At 45.2% G+C, this 22,589-nt stretch overlaps 1 protein-coding gene and 1 non-coding gene across 2 annotated transcripts in view; one reads left to right on the forward strand and one right to left on the reverse strand.

Annotated features, from left to right (window-relative positions):
* LOC124794812 overlaps nt 1-22,589 on the reverse strand; it is a 782,944-nt gene that overhangs the window by 441,496 nt on the left and 318,859 nt on the right. The window lies entirely within an intron of this gene.
* Trnas-cga lies at nt 4,385-4,459 on the forward strand. The gene has a single exon. It is a non-coding gene; the product is annotated as a tRNA-Ser (tRNA).

The raw sequence follows: 22,589 nt of genomic DNA on the forward strand, positions 1-22,589 counted from the left end.
CGGTGGGTGGGAATGTGGGTCGGCCGAGGAGTGTACCAAGGCAGTCCGCCCATCTGCGATTAACACTGTCCGGGTGGCGCTGTCGATCAACACTGTGTCCAGCTGGTGCAGTGGTTAACACTCAACTGTCTAATAAGCAAGAGGTCCTGGGTTCGAGCCCCAGTCCGGCACACATGTCCACTCGTCGCTATAGATGCCGCATTAAGTACTTATGACTCCGATATCATTTCCTTGCCTTCCATTTCTACCTCCTCCACATTCAGTTTACCCTGATACTGTGATTTCACTCGAAGAATGTACGACGGAGAGAAAGCATCACCCGACGTAAACTGAAAGGAACGCAATTACCTGAAATTAAGATATCAACTGTTGCACAAATCTCTTAACCACAGAAAGGATGACTAAAATTTTCGTGCCCCCTTCCCCTGCCCACACGAGACTTCCCAACGTTCTCAACTGCAGACACATTAGTTCAGTGTAAATTCGAATATTCGCATTTTTATTTCCATTCACTGCTCGTAAATTGTGCTCCGTGGCGTAACAGTTAAAAACGACTATACCCAGTAATCATTACCTAGCCGCTATGTTAAGGCAGTGATATAATTCAGCGGTGCACAATGGCCGACAAGAGTGCTGTGTGTAAAACGAACGTGGCGAACTCGAATCAATTCCGCCGCTACTGCACGGGAGGGGACTGTGTAATGTTGTAATCCAGTGCAACGCCGCCTGTGTGCTAACGACCCAACAGCAGAAATAACAAAGCCTCCCCTACCGCCAAACGACGCGTATTTGCCCCCGCGTGCCCCCTCGTGGAGGAATGTGGCATTTCATCAAGATTCGAAAACGACAGTAATTTCCGCTGTCTACTGCGGAAATAATGAATCTATTCAAATGTCCCATGGGGCACAAGCGTTCCATTCCACAGTCTCTTCCCGTCGTGGGGGAAAACTGTCCAGGAGGAGAAAAAAATACACAATTTTGTGCCAATATTTCACACTAGTCCACAACGGTTCAATTGGCTCTGAGCACCATGGGACTTAACTTCTGAGGTCATCAGCCCCCTAGAACTTAGAACTACTTAAACCTAACTAACCTAAGGATATCACACACATCCATGCCCGAGGCAGGATTCGAACCTGCGATCGTAGCGGTCTCGCGGTTCCAGACTATAGCGCCTAGAACCGCTCGGCCACTCCGGCCGGCTCACACTAGTCACCGTAATTGTAATTTTTTAATCGACATCGTAAGCAACATACGCACTCTCAATTCGATATATCACACTATTACAATCTTTAAGAAGTACTTTCTGTTGGACAGAGCATATACATGATATTTATAAACATGTCCATAGATGTAGGGATGTGTTCCTGACACAAAACACTTTTGAAAAAAGTCCATATGAACGTAGGTCAGAAAAACCTTACTTGTTGTTGTTGTTGTTGTGGTCTTCAGTCCTGAGACTGGTTTGATGCAGCTCTCCATGCTACTCTATCCTGTGCAAGCTTTTTCATCTCCCAGTACCTACTGCAACCTACATCCTTCTGAATCTGCTTAGTGTATTCATCTCTTGGTCTCCCTCTACGATTTTTACCCTCCACGCTGCCCTCCAATACTAAATTGGTGATCCCTTGATGCCTCAGAACATGTCCTACCAACCGATCCCTTCTTCTGGTCAAGTTGTGCCACAAACTTCTCTTCTCCCCAATCCTATTCAATACTTCCTCATTAGTTACGTGATCTACCCATCTAATCTTCAGCATTCTTCTGTAGCACCACATTTCGAAAGCTTCTATTCTCTTCTTGTCCAAACTATTTATCGTCCATGTTTCACTTCCATACATGGCTGCACTCCATACGAATACTTTCAGAAATGACGTCCTGACACTTAAATCAATACTGGATGTTAACAAATTTCTCTTCTTCAGAAACGCTTTCCTTGCCATTGCCAGCCTACATTTTATATCCTCTCTACTTCGACCATCATCAGTTATTTTGCTCCCCAAATAGCAAAACTCCTTTACTACTTTAAGTGCCTCATTTCCTAATCTAATTCCCTCAGCATCACCCGACTTAATTAGACTACATTCCATTATCCTTGTTTTGCTTTTGTTGATGTTCATCTTATATCCTCCTTTCAAGACACTGTCCATTCCATTCAACTGCTCTTCCAAGTCCTTTGCTGTCTCTGACAGAATTACAATGTCATCGGCGAACCTCAAGGTTTTTATTTCTTCTCCATGAATTTTAATACCTACTCCGAATTTTTCTTTTGTTTCCTTTACTGCTTGCTCAATATACAGATTGAACAACATCGGGGAGAGGCTACAACCCTGTCTTACTCCCTTCCCAACCACTGCTTCCCTTTCATGTCCCTCGACTCTTATAACTGCCATCTGGTTTCTGTACAAATTGTAAATAGCCTTTCGCTCCCTGTATTTTACCCCTGCCACCTTTAGAATTTGAAAGAGAGTATTCCAGTCAACATTGTCAAAAGCTTTCTGTAAGTCTACAAATGCTAGAAACGTAGGTTTGCCTTTCCTTAATCTTTCTTCTAAGATAAGTCGTAAGGTCAGTATTGCCTCACGTGTTCCAGTGTTTCTACGGAATCCAAACTGATCTTCCCCGAGGTTGGCTTCTACTAGTTTTTCCATTCGTCTGTAAAGAATTCGTGTTAGTATTTTGCAGCTGTGACTTATTAAGCTGATAGTTCGGTAATTTTCACATCTGTCAACACCTGCTTTCTTTGGGATTGGAATTATTATATTCTTCTTGAAGTCTGAGGGTATTTCGCCTGTTTCATACATCTTGCTCACCAGATGGTAGAGTTTTGTCAGGACTGGCTCTCCTATGGCCGTCAGTAGTTCCAATGGAATATTGTCTACTCCGGGGGCCTTGTTTCGACTCAGGTCTTTCAGTGCTCTGTCAAACTCTTCACGCAGTATCGTATCTCCCATTTCATCTTCATCTACATCCTCTTCCATTTCCATAATATTGTCCTCAAGTACATCGCCCTTGTATAGACCCTCTATATACTCCTTCCACCTTTCTGCTTTCCCTTCTTTGCTTAGCACTGGGTTTCCATCTGAGCTCTTGATATTCATACAAGTCGTTCTCTTATCTCCAAAGGTCTCTTTAATTTTCCTGTACGCGGTATCTATCTTACCCCTAGTGAGATAGGCCTCTACATCCTTACATTTGTCCTCTAGCCATCCCTGCTTAGCCATTTTGCACTTCCTGTCGATCTCATTTTTGAGACGTTTGAATTCCTTTTTGCCTGTTTCACTTACTGCATTTTTATATTTTCTCCTTTCATCAATTAAATTCAATATTTCTTCTGTTACCCAAGGATTTCTACTAGCCCTCGTCTTTTTAGCTACTTGATCCTCTGCTGCCTTCACTACTTCATCCCTCAAAGCTATCCATTCTTCTTCTACTGTATTTATTTCCCCCATTCCTGTCAATTGCTCCCTTATGCTCTCCCTGAATCTCTGTACAACCTCTGGTTCTTTCAGTTTATCCAGGTCCCGTCTCCTTAAATTCCCACCTTTTTGCAGTTTCTTCAGTTTTAATCTACAGGTCATAACCAATAGATTGTGGTCAGAGTCCACATCTGCCCCTGGAAATGTCTTACAATTTAAAACCTGGTTCCTAAATCTCTGTCTTACCATTATATAATCTATCTGATACCTTTTAGTATCTCCAGGGTTCTTCCATGTATACAACCTTCTTTCATGATTCTTAAACCAAGTGTTCGTTATGATTATGTTGTGCTCTGTGCAAAATTCTACCAGGCGGCTTCCTCTTTCATTTCTGTCCCCCAATCCATATTCACCTACTATGTTTCCTTCTCTCCCTTTTCCTACACTCGAATTCCAGTCACCCATGACTATTAAATTTTCATCTCCCTTCACAATCTGAATAATTTCTTTTATTTCATCATTACTTACGAAAGGAATTCTGTACAGTGACTGACTATGCAACGCAAATCAGACTTACAGTCTTCCTTATACTCTTCTTTGCAGATGATCCTGGCATTTGAAACTTCCTGGCAGATTAAAACTGGGTGGCCGACCGAGACTCGAACTTGGGATCTTTGCCTTTCGCGGGCAAGTGCCCGCGAAAGGCAAAGGTCCCGAGTTCGAGTCTCGGTCGGGCACACAGTTTTAATCTGCCAGGAAGTTTCATATCAGCGCACACTCCGCTGCAGAGTGAAAATCTCATTCTGGAAACATCCCCCAGGCTGTGGCTAAGCCATGTCTCCGCAATATCCTTTCTTTCAGGAGTGCTAGTTCTGCTAGGTTCGCAGGAGAGCTTCTGTAAAGTTTGGAAGGTAGGAGACGAGGTACTGGCAGAAGTAAAGCTGTGAGTACCGGGCGTGAGTCGTGCTTCGGTAGCTCAGTTGGTAGAGCACTTGCCCGCGAAAGGCAAAGGTCCCGAGTTCGAGTCTCGGTCGGGCGCACAGTTTCAATCTGCCAGGAAGTTTCATATGAGCGCACACTCCGCTGCAGAGTGAAATCTCATCCTGGCATTTGTTTATAGTTCGTCTGACTGTAGTTAGTTCTGTTTTCTGTACATCCGAGTGCCTTGTTTTGTTTTGACTGACATTCGTATTATTTTCAGAGTAACCATCGCATTACTAAATGATGTATTTAGTGAGTGAGATGACCGACACACAATAGCAGACGCACAAGGGAAAGGAGTAAAATGTCACAATAACATTGACCGGTGAGTGTGCCAAGTTCAAACATTTGGAAGTCAGTACGTCCATGCAACATGAGGTTTCCCCACACGATAACACCTGGACCACAAAACGATTATGTTCTAAAATGCTGAACGTAACCTGTCGATCGTTTCGATGGTTCAAATGTTATGGTGTGGGGAATGTTAAAGCTGGCTGGGTGTACTGAACTTGACCGCGGTACATTCACCGGTCAACGTTATCATGACACTCCCCTTCCCTATGTGCGACTTATCGACCGCATCGAAATGCGGACGTGGAGGAGCTCTTGGAAAGAAAGGATGTTCGGCAAATGCACTGCCCTGCCCGTTCTCCTTGACTTAAACCGCATCGACTGCCGGGAGGGATAGGGTAGCAGAAGGGGGGTCGGTAAGATGTTCAGCACCAACGACCAGCATACAGGAGTTGTCAACCGCACTGCAGACGGAATCTAACACCTTACCTCAGGAACTCCTTGCCACCCTTGAGGCCAACACTGGATCACGTTGTAGAGCTTGCACTGCTGTCCCTGGTGATCACGTACCCTGTTAAGCAATATGACCTGCCTTTTGTAATGTCCAGGGGACCATGAAGAGTCGGGGCGACTTCAGCGTAATTTTTGTGTTTGAACAGAAGTGTCATTTCTGTTCCGTCTCATCAGTTCTTCCTATGTATGGTCCAAGATTCATTTAGCCATGTTACTTGGCAGCTACACGTCACGTGCAAGTTACTTTCGTCCTCAGGGTTTTGCGCAAGAGCAAGTGTACACATAAAGGTTGGCTGCCTGTTAACATACTGTTGATTACAGACCGAGAGCAGATACCTGGACAGCGATTCAAACTAAGCAACTGGCCACCGCACCACCTCGTTCTCGTTCGGTGTGGTCTGAGGGTAGCTACAGAATTCCTAAACTGGGATGGGCGCTGTTCACTAGGCGACTCTTCCGAAGAATGTCCGACTAACTTCCCTCAGACGGATTCTTTCTTAGCAGTACTTAAGCACTACTTGCAGCATGACTGCTCCATTTTACAGTTAAGTGTGACTCGATTCGTCTGCGTAAACTCACGAAAAATGGAAATAGAAAAAGTGATGCTGCTGCCATGAGGAGTGGAGTAGTTCGCCGTATTATGTGACTGTGGTCTCTTCAGAACTTTTATTGGCCGTCTGAGTGACAGTCGCGCGCCGTGGGCAGGACGCACAGTGTCAGCAGATTTGGCCTTAGCCAGAATTCGAGTGACCTACGCTTGGGACTCTCCATCTCCGACATCATACATGTATCATTGCTGTGGTTCGGGTTTACCCTTGCCAGGGGTGGGTATCATCAGAGATTCCCGAGCTTTCACTCATTCTCCCTTGAACTTCACCCCACGTATCTGCTTCCCAGTTCCACCACCCCCATGGGTCGGGTCGGACCTTCCACTGAAGAGCGTCTTTTCGACTCCCTGCAGGGTACCATTTACATCTACATCTACATCCATACTCCGCAAGCCACCCGACGGTGTGTGGCGGAGGGTACCTTGAGTACCTCTACCGGTTCTCCCTTCTATTCCAGTCTCGTATTGTTCGTGGAAAGAAGGATTGTCGGTATGCCTCTGTGTGGGCTCTAATCTCTCTGATTTTATCCTCATGGTCTCTTCGCGAGATATACGTAGGAGGGAGCAATATACTCCTTGACTCTTCGGTGAAGATATGTTCTCGAAACTTTGACAAAAGCCCGTACCGAGCTACTGAGCGTCTCTCCTGCAGAGTCTTCCACTGGAGTTTATCTATCATCTCCGTAACGCTTTCGCGATTACTGAATGATCCTGTAACGAAGCGCGCTGCTCTCCGTTGGATCTTCTCTATCTCTTCTATCAACCCTATCTGGTACGGATCCCACACTGCTGAACAGTATTCAAGCAGTGGGCGAACAAGCGTACCGTAACCTACTTCCTTTGTTTTCGGATTGCATTTCCTTAGGATTCTTCCAATGAATCTCAGTCTGGCATCTGCTTTACCAACGATCAACTTTATATGATCATTCCATTTTAAATCACTCCTAATGCGTATTCGCAGATTATTTATGGAATTAACTGCTTCCAGTTGCTGACCTGCTATTTTGTAGCTAAATGATAAAGAATCGTTCTTTCTATGTATTCGCAGCACATTACACTTGTCTACATTGAGATTCAATTGCCATTCCCTGCACTATGCGTCAATTCGCTGCAGATCCTCCTGCATTTCAGTACAATTTTCCATTGTTACAACCTCTCGATACACCACAGCATCATCCGCAAAAAGCCTCAGTGAACTCCCGATGTCATCCACAAGGTCATTTACGTATATTGTGAACAGCAACGGTGCTACGACACTACCCTGCGGCACACCTGAAATCACTCTTACTTCGGCAGACTTCTCTCCATTGAGAATGACATGCTGCGTTCTGTTATCTAGGAACTCTTCAATCCAATCACACAATTGGTCTGAACGGTGAACCGCGTGGAGGCGGCGCCGCCAATGCTGACGGCGACCCTTTGACCAGCAGTACAGCATCCGTTTACAGCAAGTTTGTGTTTACAGGAGAGTGCCTCAAGAGACATCCTGTACCTTCCAGGCTGGCCGGGCCCACTTGCTATACAGTGCTATCTGCGTGCCACAGGGTGAAAGGTGTGACGAGAGGTCTTTTAGTTTGTTTTAGTTTCAAAACCTTCTACTTTTGCTCTCCATCTGGAAGCTAGGACGGAGCGTCGTTTCCTGTTATTTGTATGCTTTTCTACTTGCACTAAGATCTATGCGTCAATGAATTATGTAATTTTCGACGGGGTACAAAAAAAGAATTATATTTAAAAGCTATATATAATGAAACTGTTGACAGAACAACGTTATCCCCTTCAAAGTACTTTCCATTACAACTAATACATTTGTCACACCGGTGTTTCCGCTCTTCGAAACCATTTTTGTAGTTATCTTTAGAGTTGGCTGACGGATCCTCCCTCGTTTTTTCCTTGACTTCTTCAATGTTGCCAAATCGGTTTCTTTTCATGCCCTATTCAGGCGTGTAAATAAGAAAAAGTCTCACGGAGCCAGGTAAGGCGAGTAAGGTGCGTGGGGCAGTGAAACCATGCCATTTTTAGTCAAAAACTCTCTAACAGAGATGGCTCTGTGTGCAGGTGCTTCGTTGTGGTGGAAGAACTAGTCTCTTGTCTGCCACAAATCGGGTCTTTTTTGACGAATACTGTTGCGTAATATTCTCAATACCTCTTAAAAGGGTACAAGATCTCGAATTTTTTTCAATATTTTCGTCGATTTGGGAAGTTGATGGACGTCCAGAACGAGGTTTGCCAACAATCAACATTTTTAAATTGGGCAAACAACTCTTATGCTTGAGCTTTTCCCACAGGGCCATCTTGGTAAGCTGTTTTTAAAAATAAAACAGTTTCAGTAGCATTGGTAAAAACAATATTTCACAGATGCACGTTGTTCAGTTAAACTTGCCATAATAACAAACGAATCAAGAACAAAACAGCGTTAGCGAAAACGATCACTGCAGATGAACAGAACAAGACAGGTCGACAACAAAGGCGGCACAGAACTGGCAACGAGTTGCGCTGCACACGCTTAGCGGCAGAAATACGTACTACACAGGCTCCGCCCACGGCAATGTTATTCGCCCCCCCCCCCCCCCCCCCGTATTTGCTGACAGTGACTTACTACTTAATTTAACTGAATGTACGATCTTTTGCTACGACTACAGATGATTGTAACACGGATAGACGGCTAAAAGTCAGCAAATCAATGACCAGTTCACTGGGCAACGATCTGCGAGCGGTTATACCATCCTGAACCACCTTCTCGCTGTTAGATACAGTACAATTTGTCTTCACCATCATCTGACGTGGACGAGATTTGTGTGTGAGCGCGCGCGCGCGCATCCATACACACAGACACGCGCGCGCGCGCACGCACGCACGCACACACAGAGAGAGAGAGAGAGAGAGAGGCGGGGCGCACTCGTGGTTTTATCAGCTCGGTTTCCGAAAAACAGGAGACTGCCTAAAACTGCGTGCTACCAACCATCTAGCGACGATGGCGCCAGCACCTACAGCCACCCCCCGGACCGGTCAGGAACCTTGGAGGCGCATTCGGTTGACACCCTGTGCGTCGTGGAGGGAGCTTTAAAGAAGTAGCAAGCTATCAAAGTATGCAACGGCTGCTTCTCGTTGGCCGCCATCTTGCGGATTTTAACTAAACAAGTAACGACTAATGCCATTAAACTGAAACTTTGGGCACAGTGAGTGATGTAGCTAGGGATGTTAACGATAGCTCTCCTTGCTGCATCCAATATAATTAAACATGTAAAAATCGATGATATAGGTTAAATGTTTTAAAGAGTTTTCGGAAAACAGAGTAGCGTAAAGGCAGCTTAAAATGGCAAGCAATGTTATAACATTACAAGATATATTCTTCATGGGAGAATTTTCAGTTGCTCATTGGAGTAGCAGCCCACAAGGACGGGCTTGCTGAGTGAGTGACCGGCTGCAGAGAGCTTTCTAGTCAGGCGAAGGCGCACTGCAAAAACACTGCAAGCAACGGAAGCTTGACTGTGTGGCTGGTCCCGGCGGAGGTTCGAGTCCTCCCTTGGGCATGGGTGTGTGTGTTTGTCCCTAGGATAATTTAGGTAAGGAGTGTGTAAGCTTAGGGACTGATGACCTTAGCAGTTAATAAGATTTCACACACATTTGAACGGAAACTTGCCTTAAATAATATTGCCATTTAACCAGTTATAATTTGAGGAAGGTAGTCATATAATTTAAATGTTTATATGCGAATTATTTTAGATTCATTTAACCTATATCATCGATTTTTACATGTTTAATTACATTGGATGCAGCAAGGAGAGCTATCGTTAACATCCCTAGCTACATCACTCACTGTGCCCAAAGTTTCAGTTTAATGGCATTAGTCGTTAATTGTTTAGTTAAAATCCGCAAGATGGCGGCCAACGAGAAGCAGCCGTTGCATACTTTGATAGCTTGCTACTTCTTTAAAGCTCCCTCCACGACCCACAGCAGGTGTCAACCAAATGCGCCTCCAAGGTTCCTGACCGGTCCGGGGGGTGGCTGTAGGTGCTGGCGCCATCGTCGCTAGATGGTTGGTAGCACGCAGTTTTAGGCAGTCTCCTGTTTTTCGGAAACCGAGCTGATAAAACCACGTGGGCGCCCCGCCCCTCCCCCCTCCCTCTCTCTCTCTCTCTCTCTCTCTCTCTCTCTCTCTCTCTCTCTCTCTGTCTGGGGGTGCGATTTCATATGAAAGCAGCAGCACTCTTGAAGTTATCCCACGCACCCTGACTGCAAATTTGTTTCGCCGGCCGAAGTGGCCGAGCGGTTCTAGGCGCTTCACTCTGGAACCACGTGGGCGCTACGGTCGCAGGTTCGAATCCTGCCTCGGGCATGGATGTGTGTGATGTCCTTAGGTTAGTTAGGTTTAATAGTTCTAAGTCTAAGGGGCTAATGATCTCAGATGTTAAAAAAGTCCCATAGTGCTCAGAGCCAATTGAACCATTTGTTTGTACATCATTCTGCTGATTTGACTTGTTGTGCTGCCATTCATGAGCTATATTCCAAGGGTTGTTTTCAAGTAGGATAACGCTCACCCACATGTCACTGCTATAGCCCAACATGTTCTACAGTATGTCGACATGTTGGCTTGGCCTGCTCGATCACCAGATCTGTCTCCAATCGAGGAAATATGGGACGTAATAGAATGACAACTCCGGCGTCATCCAGAAACAGCATTATTAACCGTCCCTGTATTGACCGACCAACTGCAACAGGCATGAAACTCCATCTCACAAAGTGACATGCGGCACCTGTACAACACAATGCATGCTCGTTTGCTTGCCTGTATTCAACATTATAACGGTTATTAATGCACCAGCATTCACATTTGCAGTGCCGTATCTCGCACTTACATTATCCTGTGATTTTGCAATGTTAATCACTTGCATATGTTACCTAGACATATTTCGTTACTCTATATTATTTCTTGGCGTTAGGATTTTTTCCCCCTAGTGTATGAACGCTTTTGTCCCCCCCCCCCCCCCCCCCCCCCCGCCCTTCGCGCCTGCTGGTCGCTGTTAAATCTAGCAGGCGCCTCCGATCCGTATCTGGCCCACTTCCCCGATATCAAAATCCCAAGTGCTTTACGTTAAGTCAGACAAGTACAGCACTACAAAGAACCGGTCACGAAAAGGAAGCGCCCGCCTCCCCCCCCCCCCCCTGCTTACCTATACCTGAGAACACTTTGCCCTGATAATATACGAGGTCGGCTGTTCCATTGCCCCGCAGCCGCAGATCTCGGGACTGAGCGGTCGGCGTGAATCATTAAGGGGACGCGCCATTATTCGGCAGGGCGGTGGTCAGTTAGTGGGCCGGATCCACGGCTGACCCGACCCCGCTGGAGCAATGCCAAAGCAGGCGAGGTCGTGAGCCGCACCGTTTATATGCAGATACAGCGCGCACAAAACCGGCCAGCTCCGTATCTACAAGCGCGCTCTCGCCGTCACTGTTTTCGATTTCAGATGACATAACTTTTGTTTTGAGACAGAACTTAAAATATTTTCATTAAAAAAAGCTGAAACATTACCATTGGACTTCATCACATCACATTACACTGTCTGACAAACAAAACTGAAGGGCACACAGGCGAGGAGGAAACGAAAAGAAACTTCACGGGTTGACAGTGTTTATTACGTTACTGCGGTGATTACAAAATCTAATTTACAAATAACTTGGAATCATAAGCCCACTTACAGCATGACGTCGCACACTCTCTGGTGTGGATGCAGGCACTGATTCGTTTGGGAAGGTCGTCATAAAGCGTCGTATCCTCCCCTGAGGCCAGCAGGAAACAACTATTTTAACTGATCCTTCATACTGGCACTGCGATGGACTCGATGTCCACATAGTCCCATACATTTTCTGTCAGTGACATCTGGGGGCTTTGCTGGCCACGGGACTACCTCAACTTAAAGCAGAGAGTCGTGTTAAAAAATGGCACCCCTATACTGTCACCTGAGAGGTGAAATATGAGGACTCACAATATTCGTTACCCATCGTTGAGCCGTCAGAATTTCCTCAATCACAACTACCTGTTACCTGAAGTCATATCCATATGAGACAAATTTGGAGGTGAATTAGCGCCGCACCCTGATTTGTAAGCATCGCTGCATTAATGACATTTATCAGCAGCCTCGCCGGCCGGAGTGGCCGTGCGGTTCTGGGCGCTTCAGTCTGGAGCCGAGCGACCGCTACGGTCGCAGGTTCGAATCCTGCCTCGGGCATGGATGTATGTGACGTCTTTAGGTTAGTTAGGTTTAATTAGTTCTAAGTTCTAGGCGACTGATGAGAATAGAAGTTGAGTCGCATAGTGCTCAGAGCCATTTGAACCAGCAGCCTCACGATCTCGCAGTGGTGCGTTCCGCCAGACACAGTGAAGACATCCACACTTACCTCACGTTATTCCAAGAGGTGTACGCTGGGTCTGTTATAAGGCGTCGTAAACAAGACAAGTGCATGTTGTCCAAATGAGACAGAGAGACTCCTATCACAGATGGAATAAAACAAACTACACTGCGGAACGTACACTTCCTATTCATCGTCCGCCTTCTGAAATACCAACGCAACAGTGATGTTCAGGTAGATAGACCAGAATTCATGCTGACGAACCCCATGCGCTACGTTGGCATATATTTCCTTGAGTGAGGCTGAAATCTAACAGACAGCTTACTGAAAATATCTGTTCCCACTGATTCCAAACTGCCGTAGTACCTATTAAATCCATGTGAGGGTAGGGGGAAACAACACAAATGTGGACGCCCTAACGGGGAAATGCTTATCACTACGGCACAAACTATGTGCAGGTGTTACGAGCTCCAAATACAATCTGTCAATAAGGTGTTCCTCAATAGATTCAGTTCCCAGCTCGTGATCTAGTGGCCAGCGTTGCTGCCTCTAGCTCGCGGGTCCAGGTTCGATTCCCGCCTAGGCTGATATTTTCTGGGACTGGGTGTTTGTGTTACCGTCGTCACCCAACCTCACCTACATCGACAACCAAGTCGACAAAGTGACGGCAAGCAGAAGTGCACCAGACGGTCGAAAACCCCTGATTGTTTTTTAGTCCAAACGAAATCTTGGTAGCAGGCGAAAACGCTGTGGATTTGCGTCGTTATTGACTGAACACTATTTGACTAAGCAGTTTAATTTGTGCTGTTTCTCTTTTATTTCATTGTGTCGTTCTAAATGTTTATCCAGTCATTTTAGTTATTTATTTGTATTCTGTTCTTGCTCCTAGTAATAAGTTGGAAAATTGTTCCCTATTTCAAAAAACAATATTTCTAAGTCTTGTCGTATCAATACTTGTATTAATGCAATTAGTGCTAAAAGTAATACACAGAATTTCATGTATGCGTCTGACACAAATAAAAGTTATAGGTTAAATTTTACGCTCTTATATTACTTGCTGCGTAAGGTCGCAAGTCGTAGGCAACGGTTTATCGCCTGCGACATAACCACACTTAGTAAATCAACGAGCTGTTGACACCAATTTTCTATTTAATAAACTTTTAAAATCTGTTTACACCAATCATGAAAAATCACAACACATGTATAACTATCGGAAACTTAACGCAAGTGAGACGAATAGTCCGTAAACAGTTACCATCTAGGCCTAATGCTTGTTCGGCAACGATAATCTTTAAAATTTGGTGCCAAGGGGACCTGATTTCAACTCCTTAGCTGGTACTTAAAATTTTAATTTACAATCATGTGGGGATTACTCTTCTAGTTTGTTTGAAATAAGAATTCCACATCTTATATATGTTCTGTAAGCAAGTGAATTACTGTTCAGTGCATGGCGGAGATTACTTCGGTCCGTTACTAGCGATTTCCCGTACCAAATCATCCGTGTACTGGGAGAAGAGAAAAAAAAAACTTTGCTCCAGTTCGCACGCTTATCTCTTGTCCTATTCTAACAATACCGATTCGGAAGGGAGACAGCATAAGTTTTGCTACCTTTCGCGATTCGCGCATAACGTTTCTTTAAACGAGAGAGTAGCGTCACCGTTCATCCAGATATTACCACTGAAATGCCTCTGTTGGGCAGGGATTACTCCGAGCTGTTACGATCCTGGCATGGCAACGCGTCCATAAATTCCTTCGCTGTGTGTCGTCCATTCAACTTGAAAAGGACTACACATGCTGGAGAGTCGTACTCTAGAACAGTCGGCACTACCATCCTGTATTTGTTGTCGTGTACAGATGCAAGGTACATTCCCTGAAATTTTTCCAGAAAATGTAGCTCTACCATTCGCCTTACCTACAAATGTCTTGGCGAATTCATGTCATTTCCCTTGCACTGCACAGCAGTATTGCTTGCCGATAAGACACGTTATAATGCGTATACGACCTCTATGCACAGGAGACAAGTGCACATGTGAGAGTAAGGCGGCAGTTAGTACTGCGAGAGGATATCGGGTGCAGGCAAATCGGTCGACCGTCATCAAAGCATATTATCCGGTAGAACTGGTAACGATGCTCAGACAGTATTAGCAACAGAAAGATGATTTAGCAACTAAATTCTAAATCGCAAGGATACGTTATTGATAGTGGCGCATTCACTGTCCTAAGAATTCAGTGATACTTAGTGAGTACCCAAAGGAAGTGAGATACGAGGCGCACCGTTACAGTTTACAATATACGTAAATGATCTAGTACACAACATCGGAAGCTCCACGGGCTAACCGCAGATGATGCAGTTGTCTAACAGAAGACTGCAGCGAATCGCAGGACGGCATGCAGAGGATATATGACTGATGTATGGACTGAAGTGGCCCCCGAACGAAAACAAATACAGCGTACGTACATAAATACACGGAGAGATCCACTACTTTTCGATTATGCTATTGGCAACAAATCACTGGAAACAATAACTACCGCAAAATATCTAGGAGTGACAATCTGGGCCGGCCGGGGTGGCCGTGCGGTTCTAGGCGCTATAGTCTGGAACCGCGCGACAACTACGGTCGCAGGTTAGAATCCTGCCTCGGGCATGGATGTGTGTAATGTCCTTAGGTTAGTTAGGTTTAAATAGTTTTAAGTTCTAGGGGGCTGATGACCTCAGGAGTTAAGTCCCATAGTGCTCAGAGCCATTTGAACCACTTTTTTTTTTTTTTTTGACAATCTGGAGCGATCTAAAGCGGAATGACCACATGAAACAAACTGTAGTAAAAGAAGATGCCAGATTGAGATTCATTGGAAGAATCTTGAAGGAAATGTAATTTATTCGTGAGAGAAGTGGATTACAAAACACTGTTCGACCGATTCTATAGTATTTGTTATCAGTATAGCGTCCCTATCACGTTGGGTTAGCAAAAGACTGACAGAAGATGCAACGAAATGGCTCGCGAAATGATCGCAAAAAAATTATAGTATTTAGAGCTAATACGGAGGCTTACCTACAATCTTTTTTTTCCCCCAAGTACAATTCGCAAATGGACTGTGGGAGAGGGGGAAAAGATAGTAATACCAGTTGAACCCTCCGCCACACACTATAAGGTAGTTTCTGACATGCAGATGCAAAGTATATGTGGGGAGCTATTGTCAGATTATAGGGGCTTCTATCTAAGAGAGGTATATACAGGTTGACTATGGCATCTGTTTCTCATCCTCCCATTTGATGTTCATATCATCTTAACAAAGACGGAAAACTACTGTAAAGCACGTTGGTGATCGACAGTTGCTTTCACACAGTCGAAAGCATAGAGCCTCACCCGTTACTAAGTGTGGTTTGCCCTTGCTGCAGCCTCGGGAGTGTGATGTCATCTAACACCGTGCGTGGGCGGCGTGATGAAGCTGGTATGTATAAGAGGCAAGGCAGGCAGTCACGTTCGTTCGGCTCACCTCTCGTTATAAGACAGCGTCCGCAGTGGGCATGTACAGTACACCACGCGTCAATGCAGGGCCGCCACTTTGCTGGACGAGTCCGAGTCTTACAGCTCCCAAAGCACAGCAGACACCTTTAGATCCCGCGACAAGTCAGAACCAACTACCATTTATCAAACATCCGTGAAAGGCAAGTTTTAGGAGCAGACAGTGTTTGATTACAGGTTAGTATATCTTCACGTGGATGAAGAGATCGTCGTGCCTTTCCAAGTGTAATTGTGCCTGCGAAAGTGTACAGGTATTGTATGGTAGGTGCTTATGCACCCGTGCAATGAGTGATGTTTTCACACTACAGTAAGATTACAACCTGGAAAAGAAATCTGGAGGATTACTCAAGTCATATATGTGCCGCTGTTTTTATTATTCTGCCTCACATACAGTTATCTGCTTTTTTGTGCTGCCAGTCTCATATATAAGATATTTAATACAGCTTTCCGTGATTTCTGTTCTCATTTTGATTACCGTTGGGTTAGGACGGGGTAAGACTTCATTTTGTTCATCATTTCTGTTTTAACTATTACGAGCACATTTAATTTCATGAGGAAAAGAAAAATAATGTTGCTGTGTCAGAAAATGTATCTCCGAAAGATGGCCGGCCGAAGTGACCGAGCGGTTCTAGGCGCTACAGTCTGGAATCGCGCGACCGCTACGGTCGCAGGTTCGAATCCTGTCTCGGGCATGGATGTGTGTTTTGTCTTTAGGTTAGTTAGGTTTAAGTAGTTCTGAGTTCTAAGGGACTGATGACCTCAGCAGTTAAGTCCCATAGTGCTCAGAGCCATCTGAACCATCCAAAAGATGATTACAAAACCGCTTCTCTTGTTAATGGATATAGCGTAACTGACACATTTATTTACTGCGAAACTTTTCACACAAATACAATTTTGGATAACCAATAACCAAATAACAGGTTTCAGCTATTGATGGCCTACGGGGACTGAAATCGTTATTGATTATCCATAATTGCAACTGTTCCGAACATGTGCAAAATAAGGAAACCACGTTCTGTTGGAAGTGGTTCGACTCAAGGACGAATACTTCCAATAGCAAATACTTCAGTGCAAACTCGATCTCCGGCCTTCATTCCCACTGTCCACAGGCGTACTGTTGAATCGCAGTTTTCCTCCCACACCTTTCGCGCCGAAAGTAAGTTTGCAATGCGGGTGGGCTTCACTTCCTACGCTAATTGTATACTCCAACTTGTATCAAAACTCACACAATAGTTTTGCAAATTTCTAAACTTAGTGTCTAGCGTTCAGTCGTCAACAAGGTCATTAGAGACGGAGCACAACCTCGGATTATTTTTCAGAAAACCCGTGCCAGAATTTGCCTTCAGCGATTTAAGAAAACGACTGAAAACTTTCACCTAAATGATCAGAAGGGGATATAAATCGTAGTTCTTCCGAATGTAAATCCCGTGTCTTACCACTAAGCTGCGCCATCTCGCTTGGAAGTGCTATACGACGTGTTCTCCAGTTTTCTCTGTTTAGTTATACTTATTTATTTATTTATTTAACCTAATCCGATTACGGTCATCAGGCTCTCTTTTACACCGGATTAGGGTTTCACACATACAGTATCTCTTACATCACATTCGACTTCCTTTAATTATCGTTACTGTAAGGCACATTTCACTGGTCTCCAAAGTGCTTACTAATGGCAACAGCCCGTCAACTGCAACTGTAATTGCACTGACTGAGAAAAAAGTGAAGTAACCAGACGACATGGTCGGGTGTCAATGTAACTTCGAACAGCATCGGCAGGGACGGAAATGATGCTGCATTTCTGTGTTACAGAGTGAAAGGCCAACAGAGCAGACTAGTGCCGTTCGTGTTTAGCGTTGTTGTCAGGCCTGGCAGGGTATGTAAGGAGCTTGAACTGCGTCAGAAGTTGTCACTGTGAAGGTCACGGAGATGCCGCGTACTCGTGTACGTTAGCGTTATCAAGATCTCCCAGAATTTGAAAGGGACCTTATTGAGGGTCATTCGCCAGTTGGTCGAAACGTGCAATATCCAGATTTGTGAGGCATTCAAATGCGGCAGTGGCCCGATGTTGGGCTGTATGAGAACATGAGGGTAGGCTCACCCATTGTCAAGGTCCAGAAGAGAGAATCCCGTTTTACGCACCACGCACATCGTAACTCCTTCACATATGTGCCTGCCAACCGAAAACAAGTAACGGACACCCTGCACCACTATGTGTCGTCTCGCACCATTGGCCTGAGATTAGCAGCAACTGGAATAGGGAATTACCGTCCAATGCGTAGGCTGCCGTTGGCACCACAACACATACCACTCACTGCGTCTGGGATGGGGTCGTGACCGGGAAGCAACAACTGTTGATGCATGACGTCGCATTGTGTTCAGCTATAAATCGCGTTTCTGCACTGTCACGGACGACCGTCGTCGGCGAGTATGGCAACGACCTGGGGATAGGTTCCACTCTTCCAATGTCTTGGAGAGACACAGCGGTGTTGCTCCTCGCGACGTGGTGTCGAAAACCATTGGGTATAATTTCAGGTCAGGTACGATTCTAGGTCACCGGTGGTGGTGATTGCCGGTGCTCTCACGGCACAAGGATACGTCACGGACATCCTGCGAATGAGGAGTCGGAGGAGGTTCAAATGGCTCTGAGCACTATGGGACTCAACATCTGGGGTCATCAGTCCCCTAGAACTTAGAACTACTTAAACCTAACTAACCTAAGGACATCACACACATCCATGCCCGAGGCAGGATTCGAACCTGCGACCGTAGCGGTCGCGCGGTTCCAGACTGAAGCGCCTAGAACCGCTCGGCCACTCCGGCCGGCTAGGCGGAGGAGGATATTAGTGTTTAACGTCCTGGTGATAATGAGGTCATCAGAGACGAAGCACAAGCTCGATTATGGAAGGAATCATCCCGGGATTTGCCTGAAACGATTTAGGGAATTTACGGAGAATATAAATCAGGGTGGCCGGACGCGGGTTTGAACCGTCGTCCTCCCGAATGCGAGTCCAGTTTGCTAGCCACTGCACCATCTCGCTCGGTAACATCCTACTCTTCGTGTTTCGCCTCTCAAGCGACAGTACTGTGGTTCCATTTTTCAACACGACAATGTTCGTCCAACATACAACACGTTTGTCTATGAACCGTCTGCGTGGTGTTGCGGTACTAAAATGGTTCAAATGGCTCTGAGCATTATGGGACTTAACATCTGAGGTCATCAGTCCCCTAGAACTTAGAACTACTTAATCCCAACTAACGTAAGGACAGCACACACATTCATCCCGAGGCAGGATTCGAACCTGCGACCATAGCGGTCGCGCGGTTCCAGACTGTAGCGCCTAGAACCGCTCGGCACTACGGCCGGCCTGTTACGGTACTCCCGTGGCCAGTAAGATCCCCTGATCTGTCCCCGATGGAATATGTGTGGGTACAGGTCGGTCGTCAACGCCGTCTCCCTGTCAGTATCAAGTATAACAAGGACCAGTTACAACAGTCGTGAGGGTCAGCTTGCCTCAGGAGACGATACACCGGCTTTGTGACATCCTCCGCATCCGAAGTAACGCTGGCATCTCGGCCACACGGTGTGGAAGTCACATTAGTAAGCCAGCTCATACTGCCAAGTTCTTTGGGAACTGCATACAACCTACTAGAAATGGCAACCATAGCTATGAGTTACCGTCTTTGGTACTAATAAACCGCTTGTCTGCAAATTTGACTCAATAATGTGATCACATCCCCTCTCAACACGTGAAGTTTCATATCGTTTCCTCCTCCCCCTTTCTGGTGTTTCACTCTTTTTGTCAGACAATGTAGTTGGTATCCGACGATTAGTGTCCAAAGTTGCGACGCCGTTGTGACGGGTAATGTCTTAGGCAACCGCCACAGCGCTCCACTCTCCGCGGCGATAGTAAATCGTTCCGAGGTATCCATCTGTCATAGAAATCACGTAAAACATCTGATAGTGATGTATGGTATAGACATCTGCTGCAGTCTCTAACTATATCAAGTTCAAATGTTGAAATGTGTTGAAATCTTATGGGACTTAACTGCTAAGGTCATCAGTCCCTAAGCTTACACACTACTTAACCTAAAATTATCCTAAGGACAAACACACACACACATCCAAACCCGAGGGAGGACTCGAACCTCTGCCGGGACCAGCCGCATCTTTATCAAGTACTTGTTCTTAATTTTAATCAGGGACAGCAGAATGCTAATTTTTACCTCCGCAAAAAGCTTTCAAACTTATATCGTCTTATCTCGAAAAGCATTTAATTCGCTGCATTATTTGTTTATTGTTGAATACAAAAAAATGGCTCCGCTCGGCAACCGATTTTTGTACCTTGACCTTGATACGTATAAATGGTTCAAATGGCTCTGAGCACTATGGGACTTAAAATCGGAGGTCATCAGTCCCCTAGAACTTAGAACTACTTAAACTTAACTAACCTAAGGACATCACACACTTCCATGCCCGTGGCAGGATTCGAACCGGCGACCGTATAAGTCGCGCGGTTCCGGACTGAAGCGCCTAGAACCGCTCGGCCACCGCGGCCGGCTTGATACGTAAAAGCTTTGGAAAGTGCGGTTCCCTTTTCTTCTCAGTCTTCTGACAAGTACGAAGTTTAAAGTGTTTCTCCCACAAAAATTCTGAACTGCACAAACGGTAAAGATCTCTATAGCTTTTCTGAGCATGTCAAAAATCTGTTCTTCATTTTAATTAGGGCCGGATTCGCGTTTTTTGTTGAAATAGGCATAACTTCCGTGCGCGGAAAAGTGTCCCATAGAGAAGTGGCAGGCAGTGTGTAGCAGTGCAGTAGGAGCCGGCAGTGTCAGAACAGCAGCCACTGGCTAGAAGGTGAAGCTCGCTACCTGTCAGATGCCAACTTTTTAAACGTGGACTGCAAGCGTGTTGATCAGTCTTAATCATGACTTGTGCAAGAAACTCAGATGCTTAGCAGTGGGGGAAAACGATGTTAGCCAGCAGTGCAAAAGTTGAGTGCATGAGCTGCAACTCTGTCGGCGATGCATCGTAAAGCGGGCAACAACCCGGAGGGTCTGCTGTATAAGGTGGCAACAGTCTGTAGCCTTCCGCCGAGGCGTCATCAGCACGTACCGTACCGTGCCGTAAGGTTACACGCTCGCGCAGCTCCAACTCCTGCTTTAATTCTAACATGATTCCTCTAAATCGTTTAAAGCGAATGTCTGCTTCGTGCCTTTGGAAATGAAATAACTAATTTTCTTCCCCATCCTTGCCCGATCCAACTCGACAGCGACGGAATGTTAAAACCATTGGCTTTCTTTAGCGACGATTAGTGAGTGCACTAGTAACGACGAGAAGTATTAATGATATTACGCGTTAATAGGAAGAGACATGAGAAGGAGACAAATTAGCTCATATTGCGGAGATCTGCATCATATTCCGACGCTGGCAGCCATTAACTTTGCCAGGGATGATTTTCTACAATTTTAAAGTAAGTTTCAATGCAATTGGATATGCTTGCACATATAACACGTCAATGTGAACAACAGCAGCCCCTATTCACTTGAATTACAATCATTCAAAACTAATGAATCAAAGTGGACTAAATTAATTTAATACACTCATACGACTAAAATACGTGCAGAAATGCTTAAGCTACAAAATTATGAATACGCCGAGATACGAGAATGTGCCTGACTGGGATTTTAACTTCAATTTCCTGCCTAGTGCGAACAATCGTTTTAACCATTAGGTTACTTGACCACGTCTCAAACTTTCATTGTCAATGGCTCTTCCTCCTGTAAGCTCTGAATACTGCAACCACAGTAGCTACGTTTGTGGAAACGGCTCCTCTGCGTGAATCCGTTGAGGGGAGGAACAGTGGCGAGGTGAGATAACGTCCACCACAAAATAGTTTGCCAGCGTTGCTATTGCCACATACTCCTTGGGAGGCCATTGGCTGCAGTGCTCTAAAGCAAAGAGAGGAAACATTATTGATAATGACGTGCTCAAGTGATCTGTAAGTTACAGCGACTGGACGCGGTAAGAGGGAAATTCAAGTTCAAAGCCTGGTCAGGTACAGATTTTCGTATGGTATGCCGAAGGCAATTCGTGTTCAGTGTATAGCAGAAGAGGCCGCCCGCTCAGGTCAGGTCAGGAATAGTTACGTCTGGTGTGTACTTTGCAGCGTACTCTTTCCTAGCCTACTTCCACAGTGCTGGAAATTGGTCACGTCAGCTGTTCAATATTTGATGTGTGGAGAATAAGGACACTTCATTTTCCTATCGATATGTCCCCACCCAGATGTGTTTATGCTTTTTGTCTCTCTGCTGTAGATTTCGAAGCTCAAAAGCGTTATCTTCCGGGCTTTGGTTTGGTAATCGAAGTTTTACATCACGCGCAATTATAGCGTGAGTACAGAAATGTATATCTAAGGACTTAGGCTATATTGTTTGTTCCAAGTGATAGTTTAAATCAAACTTTTTCCAGATGTACAGCCGTAAATCTATTACCTTCGAGTTTTAAACTCAACAACGCGCTGTTTACAAGACGCGCACCAAGTCCGTTACTCATGGATGGTTTAGTAATCCACGGTAATTTGTCGTAATTTGTCATTCCACAATTCCTCAGCATAAGTAAGTAACACTATTTGTTGATATCCGGATAGAAATTTGACTTACATGTCTATATCAACAAACATTCCTCTACACGTGAAATCCACAAAATAATATGGCGTGCAGTGGAGAAAGTGGATAATTAAAATTTCGTGAAAAGATCTCACCGCAACGAAAAAACGCCTTTTTAATTACTGCCACCATAACTTCTTTATCACGTAACCGCTATTTCGCGATAATACAAAACGAATACAAAAATTTAGATATAGTGAAGTTCGATGGCAAGAGGAACAGGACTTCTGGTCAGGTGAT

This window comes from Schistocerca piceifrons, chromosome 4 (assembly GCF_021461385.2).
Source record: "Schistocerca piceifrons isolate TAMUIC-IGC-003096 chromosome 4, iqSchPice1.1, whole genome shotgun sequence".
Taxonomy (NCBI): domain Eukaryota; kingdom Metazoa; phylum Arthropoda; class Insecta; order Orthoptera; family Acrididae; genus Schistocerca; species Schistocerca piceifrons.